Source organism: Phascolarctos cinereus, unplaced genomic scaffold (assembly GCF_003287225.1).
Source record: "Phascolarctos cinereus isolate Bilbo 61053 unplaced genomic scaffold, phaCin_HiC Scaffold_726;HRSCAF=1367, whole genome shotgun sequence".
NCBI classification, from domain to species: Eukaryota; Metazoa; Chordata; class Mammalia; order Diprotodontia; family Phascolarctidae; genus Phascolarctos; species Phascolarctos cinereus.
In genome coordinates, this window is record NW_027556098.1 from 35,084,199 (window position 1) to 35,096,411 (window position 12,213).

The following is a 12,213-nucleotide window of genomic DNA, read 5'->3' on the forward strand; positions in this document are numbered from 1 at the left end:
ATAATATGTTGTACAAGTGGTATTTGTGTCTTATTATTTCATGAAAATACCTCACATTTTAAAAATTAACTGTGAAATCAAAGCTATCAAATCATATGAAAAAAATGCTCTAAATCACTATTACAGAAATGTAAATTAAAACAACTCTGAAATACCACCTCACACCTATTGGCTAACATGACAGAAAAGGAAAATCACAAATGATGGGAGTGGTTGGGGAAAATAGGGACACTTATGCATTGTTGTTGGAGTTGCAAACTGGTCCAACAATTTGGAAAATAATTTGGAACTATTCCCCAAGGGCTATAAAACTGTGCATATCCTTTGACCCAGCAACACCACTAGATCTATATCTCAAAGAGATCAAAGAAAAAGAAAAAGGAAAAGGACCCCTATGTACAAAATATTTATAGCAGCTCCTTCTGTAGTGGCAAAGAATTGAAAATTGAAGGAATGCTCATCAGGTGGGAAATGGCTCAACAAGTTTTGGCATTATATGAATGTGACTGAATACTACTGTGCTCTAAGAAACAATAAGAGGGATGGTTTTAGAAAAATGTTCAAAGACCTATATGAACTGATGCAGAGTGAAATAAGCAGAATCAGGTGATCATTGTACACAATAGGAGCAATACTGTAACAATGATCAAATGTTAAAGACTCAGCTTCTCTGATCAATGCAATGATCCAAGAAAATTTCAAAGGATTAATGATGAAAAATACTATCTGCCTGCAGAAAGATAACTGATCCATCTGTGAAGACTGAAGCATATTGCTTTCCACTTCATTTTTCTACCTCTTTTTTTTTCAACATGGCTAATATGAAAATATTTTGCACGACCTACATGCATAATAGGTATCATATTCCTTGCTTTCTCAATGGGTAGGGAAAGGGCTAGAGCAAGGGAGATAATTTAAAATCAAAAAAAGTTTTTAAAAATTCTATGAAGGTCAAAAAAAATAAAACTACAAAAAATATTAGAAGGGAGAACCATTATTTCTAAGAAGGCACATAAAGCCACATAAGTCCACACACAACAATAGCCAAATTCCAGGAAGGACAGTTCTTGAGCTACTGCTATAATTTGTGTACATTGAAGGGTATAAAGTCATAAAATACTAGAACTTTGTATAAACTGCAAAACCTGATTTATTTTACTTATGCAAATTTCTTAAATAGTGTATACTTTAGTTGACATACAAATAATTTTATGCTGATTTATCAAATTACTTAAAATTATACAGAATACTGAATTTCAAAACATATCAATTGAATTCAAGTATTTTATTTCTGCCGCATTTTGTTATTTCCATAGCCCCAACTGATGTTAAAATAATCAAAGAAAAGGAAGTATGATTAAAGAAACTATCATGTTTTCATTTGCGTTATTTTGTACGACAGGACACAAATGTTTTATAAACATAGCAGGAAGCTAGCAAAACTGAAAGAGTATGTCATATGTGTTTCCTGAAAATACATGTAGAGATGTAGGGTTTTTTTCTGCAAAGAAACCTCAATTCAAAAAAACTTAGATACTCCCAAAATTTGGAATTGCTATTTCACAAAAACCTTTTCTTGGCATAGTCTATAAAGGTGTTTAACTACAATTCCAAACAAAAGCTTCCACAGTATTGCAGAGTCATGAGTAAACTGAGGCACACTGGAAATCGTTAAAACAGGTTTGTGCGGGTGAAACAAGAATTTTAAAATGCAAGGAGAACTTTTGTCAAATGATGTGATACATTCTAGAATAATAGATAATTTTTTTAGACTTTTGAAGCAGGTCACTGAAGAAACCAGCAACCATGCCATTCCTATTCAGCATGCAACCAGATGAAACTACAGACATCTCTCAATGAAGCCAGTTCCTTATCTTTGATCACTAAGTACATGCTGATGCCATCCAAGAAAAATTTTTATTTTGACAATCCCTTCTGGAAATTACAAAGGCCATTAACATTTTGAATATGGTAAAAAATTTTTGCCAAGCAAGACTTTGACTGGAAAGAAAAGTTTCAAACGCTTTAAACAGAAAGAACTCCTATGTTGTTTGTCCCACTCCACTCCCCCTTCCCCAGACTGGAAAGGTTTGAGAGTTTATGTTTAATCCTAGAGGTAATAGGGAACCATTAACAATTTTTTTTTGCCTCTGAGGTTATTTCACTTAAAAAAAATTTCAGCTTCAAATTCTCTTCCTCATTTTATCCCCCTCCCAGAGAAGGCAAGAAATATGATACCCATCATACATCATGCAAAACATATGTTCATATTAGCCACGTCAAAAAAAAAAGCTGAAAAATAAAAGAAAAAAATGTTTCAATCTGTACTCAAGAGTTCATCAGTTCTCCCTCTGCAAGTGAATATTTTTCATCATGAGTCTTTTGGAATTGTCATGGATCATTGTACTGATCAGAGTAACTAAATCTTTCACAGTTGACTATCATTACAATACTGCTTTTACTGTGTAAAATATTTTCCTAGTTCTGACAACTTCACTTTGCATTCCTATGATGTTTTTTTAATACATCTGGTTTACTTTAGTGTAAAAGGAAGCTCCTTACTTAGTCGTCACACAGTGCTTTTTACACAGACATGTACTGGCCACAGACTGTTCCAACAACCCTGAAAAACTTTATCAACAGCCATAAAAATCACCAACTTTATCATAAGCAGGTGTCTCAATCATTCCATTTCTTTAAAGGTTTTTTCGGGGCAGTTAGGTGGCGCAGTGGATAGAGCACCGGCCCTGAAGTCAGGAGCACCTGAGTTCAAATCTGGCCTCATACCAAACACTTGACACTTACTAGCTGTGTGACCCTGAGCAAGTCACTTAACCCCAACTGCCTTAAAAAAAAAAGATTTTTTTCAAGAAATGGGACCAAAATATAGTGTCTCTCTACCACACAGAAGTTTTCTGGCTTTCAAGATGACAAGTTTAACTAGCTCTGTGACCCTGGGCAAGTCACTTAACCCCATCACCTTTCCAAAAAAAAAAAAAAGATGACAAGTTTTATTAAAGCACCTATTCAAACTAAAAGGAAAAGGTTCTTTTTTTAAAAAAAAAAAGAAAAATAAGACTCACTCTTGGAACACTTTAAAAGAAAGGATTTTATTCAATGATTGGCTTACTTGGCAGACATTTTTAACTACACGAATAAGATAAACCTTTCAATCCAAGGTCCTGAAGTCTGCCAATGTGGAAGAAGAAGAGTAGAGCCTGACATTCTTGAAAACTTCCAAAGGCAGAAGAAACTCTAACCAAGTTAGAGTTGATACATAATTCTGTCTGTTTCTGTAAAAAGAGAAATCCTCTAACTAGAAATATTTCAGAAATCAAAAATTATTTCTAACTCGATATTATTACAGTTCAAACAGGGATTCACAATGCTTTTCTTCCTGATATAAACTGTATCAAACATGTTGACCTAGCTTAACTTAGTGAATTTAGGATTGAAAAAAAAGACAACAATTGGAGTTTAACTCAAAAAGTCTTGGAGAATTCTAGTGTTCCTTGAGAAAAGCCTATCCTCATCTGGTTAAGTGAGCTACAGAAGCGCTAATTCCATTTGCAACAACCTTTGTAAAATAAACAGAATCTCCAACACTTCTCACCATTAAAACAAAATAATCAAAATTGATTAGATATACAATGACATTCAATTATACTAGCCAAATAATGTAGTAGATCTTGATTTCCAATAATACAGGACAGCAAAAAATTTAAAAGCAATTCACTTTATAGCAAAGTTTTTCAAGGTATCCTGGTGGATAAAATGGAGGGATAGGGACAACGTAGAGTTAAACAGATTCAGAAATGGTCGAACTACTTGATCTAAAGAGTAGTCATTAGCAATTCAATATCAACTTAAAAGGAAATTTCTGGTAGCACTCAAAGATCTATGCATAGCCCAATGTTGTTTAACTAATATCTTGGATAAAGACAAAAATGGCATTTTGACCAAATTTGTAGATGACGCAAAGCTAACAAAATGGATAATAGAATCAGGGTCCAAAAAGACCTAACAAGCTATATAAAGTTGAGCTGAAACTAAAAAGGTATAATTTAAATAGGGATACATAAAATTATTTGGGTTCAGTACGTGTTTCATAAGAACAAGATGAAGGAGACATGACTAGGCAATAATCTGTCTGGGAAAAGATCTGAAGGTTTTAGTAGATTGAAAGTTCATTATGTGTGATATAACAGTCAGAAAAACCAAGATATTTTTAGACTACATTAAGAAATGCATAATTGTCCCCCCATATCCTTTTTAGCACTAGGCAGCACATTTTAAGTAAACACTCTAATAAGCTGGAGAGCTCTACAAAAAGGAACTCAGGATGGAAAAGAGCCTTGAGATCATGCCATGAGGATTAATCAAACAAACTGGGTATGTTTTATATTGAAAGTGGGAAGGCAGAGGGTAAGGTTTGCTATGACAGATGATTTACAAGTATTTGAAAGACTGTTAGATGGTAGAGGAGGACTTACTCTGCTTAGTTGCACATGGCAGAAATAAGAGCAATGGGCAGAGAATGAACAGGCAAATTAACTCCAAAGTAGAATGGACTGCCTTGGGAGGCAACTGGTTCTCCCAAACTATAAATGTTCAAGTACAGGTCAGATGGCCATTTATTAGGTATTGTTCAACTGTGAATTAGACTAAGATGGCTTCTGAGGTTCCTTGAGATTCTGAAATCTTACAAAATATAGTAGATATGGCCAAAACATTATATTCTAGATTTAACATAAATTACTTCTACTCAAGGAATCTCTTTGCTCAAAAACCCTAATACCAATGAATATAAACAAAAATCATATAAGACCAAAATAGTTTTTGTAAAATTATTTTCCTACTTCTCTACAAAATTATCCCATTTTTCTATATTTCCTAGACTATCTTTTCAAAAATTTGACATGCAGGTGAAATGCCAATACCCGCTAGAAGGAGCTAAATTCAATTAAGCGTTTTTGTATCTTACTCCTCAACCTACACACTTGACACCCGTAGTTAGGCAGTATCTAATGATTTCCTGAGGCATTTATATGGCCTTTAACTGATAACTAGAAAAAAATTTTACTTGTAGGGAAGCAATATCCACTAATTTCAAATGACATTTATATGGTCTTTAAGTGATAACTAGAAAAGCTAGATTTTTTTAGTGGATATAAATGTCTCAGGTACATAACTACTAACTAGAAGCCCAAATAGTTATAATTTGAACTAAAGTGAAAAAATTCACAACAACAATTATGTTACTGACATCAAGCAGCCCTCCAGACCACTAGAATCTGACCCTTTGCCCATTCAGTTGTACCCTAAGGACCACCAGGCCTTTCCATCTGCTCTATAGCTGAACCTCCCATACGCATTATCTGCCTGAAAACAGGTACTATTTTTGCCTTCTCTAGTTGTATCCATATGTGTTATCTTCCTCCTTAGAAAGTGAGCTCCTTGAGAACAGGTACTATTGCTTTTTCTAGCTGTATCTCCAGCATTCTGCAGAGTTGACGTAGTAAGACAAATGGTTCTAAAACATCAACAAACAACACTTCAAAGAAAGACACAGATTGGGCACAATTCAACAAGAATTCCCAGGAGAGACAAAGCAAGAGTCCAAAAAAAAAAAAAAAGAGAGGTTTAACTGTTTAATAAATGTAATGAGTTCACTAGCAGAAAACATTGGAAAAGAAGTAAGAGCTATGGAAGAAACAACTGGGAAGGGAATTAACAATTTGGCACAAGACAAACAAAACTTTGCCTAAGCAACAAATTCCTGGAAAATTAGAATGAACCAAATAGAAGCTAATGACTCCATGAGACAAGAAATATTAAAACAAAGTCAAAAGACTAGAAAAAAATAGAAGAAAATATAAAATATCTCATAGCAATAACAACTGATCAGGATATAAGGAGAGGAGAAAAAATTTGAGAACTGGTTCACTACATCAACACCACCACACAGAGCCCTGGCACCATATTTCAAGAAATCTTCCAAGAAAACTGCTCATATCTCTTAGAACCACAGGGCAAAGTGGAAATAGAATCCACTAATTACCTACTGAAAGAAACCCCAAATTGAAAACTTCCAGGAATATCATAGCCAAAATTCAGAGCTTCCAGGTCAAAGAAAAAATACAGCAAGCAGCCAGAAAGAAAGAACTCAAGCATCAAGGAACCACAATCAGGATCACAAATGATTCAGCAGCCATCACTACAAAGAAGCAGGAAGCTTGACATATGATATTCAAAATACAAAAGATACATATAGGCTTATAGCCAAGAATAACTTATCCAGCAAGACTGAGTATAATACTGCATGGGGAAAAAATAGATTTTTAACGAAATAGAGGATTTCTAAAAATGCCTTATGAAAAGACCAGAGCTTTGTAGAAATTTTGAAGTTCCAATTCAGGAGTTAAGTGAAACATGAAAAGGTAAACACAAATGAACAACGGAAAGGCCTAAACAAGGATAAAGTTAAATTCTAATATGTGGAAATGATATATGTGTCCCCTCTGATCCCTACTGTCACAAGGGTCATACAGATTCGAACAGACACCAGACCTGGGAGTAGTTCTGTTATATTTCTGATGATCTTAAAAGAAAAATGGAAAAGAAAAAATGGAAGAGGAAATAACAGGGGAAATTATGTTTAATTTCATTGCAAACACTATGCAGAAAAGCAAAGTAAATTGACGAGGGAGAGCAAAATCAGTGCTTACTGTTTTGTTTGTTTAGAGTTCAGATTAAGGCTTGAAATGGTAAAACACTTCCACAAAAAAAAAAAAAATTTTACTACTAACAAGTGCACCACAGAGGCAGGACCCTACTCTTTAACACTAGTACACCTCAAATTCAAAGCATTTTGTCGTCAATAGAAAGTTATTTACGTCATTATTTGCTTCTCCCTCGTTGCCCATTTCAGTAATTTGTATTATTTAAGGGAAAGAAATCTGGACTTGGGAATTTAGATAGTTGGGGTCAAAATTCAATTCCACTAATACTATTAGCTGTGAGACTACAGAAAAGTCATTAAATTTCAGTACCCATTTTCTCATATGCAAAATGATGTATACTTTATAACCTTAATCATATATGTAGTTAAAAACCATTGTCATCTGTAACACACTGTAATATTTCTAATAGTCTACCTTGTGCAACATCATACTGAAATAATTGCAAACTGGATGTTCCTCTATATGGCAGAATATAAGAAAACAAAAGTATAAACCCCAAGTGCACCTGAATCATATATTTACATCACTCCAAAGTACTTGAAGAAGCCTGTGATAAGTTATTATTTACTTTATGATACTTTGAATATAAGTAAACAGGCCCTTAAAAAGAAAAAAAAAGTTGTATTGTATTATTTGATTTCAAAAAAGTGTTGTTTAAAAAAATTATTGGCAGCTTGGTGGCTCAGTAGATAGAGCTAGGCCTGAAGTCAGGAACCTGAATTCAAATCCGGCCTCAATCACTCAGCTAGCTATATGACCCTGGACAAGTTTGCACATCTGTAAAGTGAGAGGGAGGAGAAGGTGAATGTAAATAGTTAACTGTTTCTCTTTTGGCCAGCAATCCTGAGGTTCCCCGACCAGTTAGAAGTCTATTTTTTAAATAAAGCGGCCATCCTTTGACTCACTTCTATTCACTGAATGAGCTTTACCACACTCAAAGTGAGAACCTGAAAAGAAAGACCTTAGCTTAAAAGGGCCAGGGTCTCCCAATGCATCCTGAGCCATCTCCAGTTGTCCTGATGAACATGAGGCTGATGACTTTGCACAGCCCTCCCTAACTCAAATCAAGGTCAATTGCAAGTCTTGTCATCCCCTCCCTGATGTCATGGTCCTCTTTGAAAACGAACAAACACAACATCTGTAAAATTGGGATGAAAATAACAGAACCTATCTCACAGGTTGTGAGGATAAAATAAGACGATAACTGCCAACTGCTAAGCACAGCATAGTAGGTGCTCTATTAGCTGTTATTATTAACATTTTTCTTCCTCCTAATTTGGTCATAATAGTAGCTAAAAACAAATTTAAAGACTTTTAAAAACCTAAATAAATCCCCATGTCCAGTCAACACTTAAACCATAATAAAGAAGAACTTAGGCTCAGAAAGCCTTTTTCTTTTCAAAGTACTGTTGCTATATATGGGACTGGGACTGAATCTGTTATTTCACTGGTATAAAGGAACTACCTAATGAGAAAATACTAGTGCAGGTGGACATCTTATCTAAGTAGTTAAAGAAATGTCTAAGACCCTGAGAATTTAAGTAACTTGCCCAAGAGTGGAACTTGAACCCAGGCCTTCTTGGTTCCTAGACTAGCTTATTCTCTTCTTTAGACCATACTGCCTTTTAATATACATGACCAGGTATAAATAAGCATTACATATTATATGGGAGGTAGGGATTATTTTGTTTTTGTCTTTATACCCCACCTTCTAACACAGTTCTTCATGCATAACTGATACTTAAATGCTTCTCAATTCAATGGCAACGTATTCCAGAATCAGAAAGATCTATAAGGCTAATAGCACCTCAAGCTGAGGATCAGTGATGAGGGCAGTTTAGAAAGGTGAAAGAAAGTGAAGCTCAAGCATTAAGTAATCAAGGCCAGAGGGAAGTCCAGGTGTCCCTGCTTCACATCCAGTGATAACTGTTCTTTACCGTGATGTGTCTCAGGACCAGATATTAGAGTAAAGGTTTTCTATAGGAGAGCTAAAGGTAGATAATTAAAGCAATAGATATGAAACAACAACATTTCAAAGGCCTTAAATGCCAAGCTAAGGAACATAGATTTTACCCTAAAGGAAAGAGAGAACCACAGATTTTTTTTAAGGTAAGAAACTAAAAAAACAGCATCTTAGGAAGATTACTATTGGTATCAGTAGGCTATATTTGCAGGATTCAATCAAAAAAGCATTTATTGAGCACCTATCTGCCCTCAAGGAGGTTACATTCTAATGGGAGGCAATGTAAACAGTAAATCCTAAGTCAATACTTAAAAAATACAGAGTAGATGACATATGATCTTATAGGGGAAAACACTTCGAGGGGAAGGGGGGGATTTCAGCCATCTGTAATATGAAAGTTCTGGAACCCATTAAAAGAATGCCATATAACACCAATAAAAACCTTTTATGGGTGGTATTTTTAAAGCTTCTTCATTTTACATCATTTTACCCTTATAGTCTGTGAAGAAGATTGGGCAACTATCATCAGCACTGGCTTCCAAGGAAATTAGATTAGGGAACAGCCCTCTTTGAATTATTTAAAGATAACCCAGGATATCACAATGCCAAGGTTGCAAACCACAGCCCTAAAAGGTGCAATGCAGTCTCCCTGTGTACACACCAAAGAACAAGGTTATGATCTGATCACAGACTTACAGCTGGAAAGGATGACGGACATCATCTAGTAAGTGATAGAGGAAATGAGTTTTTCTCAAAGTTAGGTAGTTTACACAAAAACTGTAATGCCCCATTAAAATGGTTCAGGAATGTGCCTATTTGAGTTACTAATTGCATCTATAAGGAACCTCTCCTACATGGAAGGAGAGATTAGGCATTATAGGGATACACCACAGGAAGTAGACATTGGAGAGAAAGAAGGTCACAGTCAGCAGAGAAATATCAACATTTGCAGAATTTTGATAAAAGTTAAATGTTGGTATGAGCTCAATTCAATCAACAGGTATTTATAAAGTACCTATTATGTGCCGGGCACAGAGCTAGGGACACAAATAGTAAGACTCAAACAATCCCTACTCACAAGGAACTTACATTCTAATGGAGAAACAAATACACATATAAGCATACACAGAATAACTATAAAAAGAATATTTAGGTAAGAACTGATAAGGGTCTGAGCTAAGGTGGTAGGTGTGCTAGTAGAGGGTCAGGTGTATGATTTGTGGGACACATAACAGGCAAGGTCTGATAATGGCTGGTTATGTAAAGAAAGGCATGTGAGAATGAGGAGTTGAGAATAACAAGGTTACATTTCTTTGCTAGCACCATCTGTGGCATGATGTGGTATTAAATGGGAGAAGATATTATCCATTTCTAGGCATACAAGGCCTGGAAGAATTTAATAGCATGTATGTAAGGTCATGAAAAGGGTTTGCATTTCTATAAGCACCTAGGGGAAAAATAATTTGAATGAGCCACCCATCATATAAAGGGTACAGATAAAAGAAAAAATTTCCAGTAGGAGCCTTCAGAAACGCACTCGAGTGTTTCTTGGGGCCAGGAAGGTGAGAGGCATAGGTGCAGGATGTCGTGCATGGGTTAGTGAAGGCGCGTGAATTTCCAGTGATATGAATGCATACAAGTATGACAACCGAGGATGCCAGGCTTAAGTCTGAATGCAGGTTATGTTCAAGGAAAGGAAATATCGTCCAGGGGGAAGTGCAAACGTAGTGAGGTGATACAAGGGGTGGGGGTCAATGCTTTGGAAGGGGCTGGCTGCAGCGCTGTGAAGGGGAGGGGAAACCAGTGGGGGTGAGGGTGCCTAGGCGGGGTACAGCCATCATGTGGTGTCTGTGGTGCTGGAGGAGGAGACGGGCCGCTGCGGGTCTCCAGTGACGGGGTTGGAGGGTGGGACAGCCCCTGACCCCGAATGGTCTATTTCAGGGCAAAGCAGGTGAGGCTAGAAAGCAAAGTAGGCGGGTGCAAAGGGAGCCCACGTCCCCCCCTCCTAGGGGTGGGGGAGGGGGCGAGGTCACTCGTTACATAACCCGGCAGCTGCCTGCGTGTGCGCGGAAAAGCCGCCTCCTCCTCGGCTCCCCTCGACCCCCAGGACATGAGGGGGGGGGCTGCGGCGGGGGGAGAACCCGCACCCCTCCCCTACCCACCCGGGCTCTCCGTCGGCGGCTCCGGGAATAGCCCGTTTCCCTCCCCTCCCCCGCGGGCATGGCCGCGGCGCCGCCAGTGATCAGGTCCCTCGCGGGTCGGGTGGGAGGGGGAGTAAGCCGCCGCCGCGGCCCCGGGGGTCCCTCCCGATCCGCGTCCCCTGCCCCTCCTCCCGGCCTGTGGCCCTAGCGAGGGGCCGCAGGGGGTGTCTCACCTTTCGCTCTGCCCCAGACCACCATGCCCGGTCACAGCGGCCGCCTCCTCCCTCACCGGCTCCGGCTCCGTCTCCTCGGCTGCCGCCACCGCCGCTGGGTCCCTTCGGCCGGGGCCGGGATGGGAAGGGGGGAGGGAGGGAGGGAAGGAGGAAGAGGAGGAGAAGGGGAGGGAGGTTGGGGGCGGGGTGGGGAGAGTCACATCGCTCGCGCCGCGTCCTCCATCCCGGGCGGGCCTTGGCGGGCTCGCGCGCTCCTGCCTGCCTCGCTCTCCGGGCTCCTCCTCCGGCGGCGCGCGGGCTCCGAGCGTGACCCACTCCCACAGCTACACACACACGTACACCCACGCGCACACGTCTCGCACCCCTTCGCAGGGCGACCCCTAACGACGGGAGCCGTGCGCGGCACCAAGAAAGACCCCTGCCCCTTCCCTCCGCTCCCTCCTCCCGCTTCCTCCCTCTGTCTCCCACTCTCGTAGCTGCAGCCGCCGCCGACCGGAGGTGGCTTTTCCCTCCGTGGGCACGTGACCGTCTAGCTCGCGGAGGAGGCGGAGGGAGAGACTGGGGGGAGGGAATCAGGCAACGGAGGGGGAGGAGTGGGGAGAGAAGGGAGGTGAGCGCCGCGTCCCCGCCTCCGCCTCAGAAGCGGCAGCCCCGGCATCCAATGGCAGGGACGCGGCTGCGCAGAGGCCTCGCCCACCGACGTGAGCGCCCGCCGCGACACCGAGGTACTACCCGGGCTGCGGGGCTCCAGTAGCAGGGCCTTAACCCGCCTCGCTCTCTGCGCTAGCAGAAAAAAAAAAAAATCGTTTGCGTTGGACCCGCAGAGGGGCTTGCTGGGGGAAGGGGCGGGGAGGGAAGGTCTCTGCAGTGCAGTCAAAACCTGAGCTGTTCGTGCCTCCTTCTGCTACCCCCCCTCACTCAGGCTGCGGACTAGTCTGCATTGCATCCAACGGGCGCGTGCTCCCCCCACCCCCGGAAGGATCCTTGCCCGCGCCCTGCCTCCCACCCCACCCCTACCCCCCCCCGGGACTCCCAGGGCAAAACCGACGTGTCTTTGTGAGCCGCCCCAGCAGCCTCTGATGGAGGAGACGAACGCTACCGGGAGAGAGCCCAGAGCTCTGCACTCACGTGAA

At 40.3% G+C, this 12,213-nt stretch overlaps 1 protein-coding gene across 2 annotated transcripts in view; it reads right to left on the minus strand.

Annotated features, from left to right (window-relative positions):
* Positions 1 to 11,569, minus strand: part of REV1 (REV1 DNA directed polymerase) — a 129,003-nt gene extending 117,434 nt beyond the window's left edge. For both annotated transcript variants that reach the window (XM_020992844.2, XM_020992843.2), the window contains exon 1: positions 11,081 to 11,569. The gene's annotated coding sequence lies outside the window, so the exon portion shown is untranslated. The remainder of the gene's footprint in view (positions 1 to 11,080) is intronic.
* Between the last annotated feature and the right edge of the window lie 644 nt (positions 11,570 to 12,213).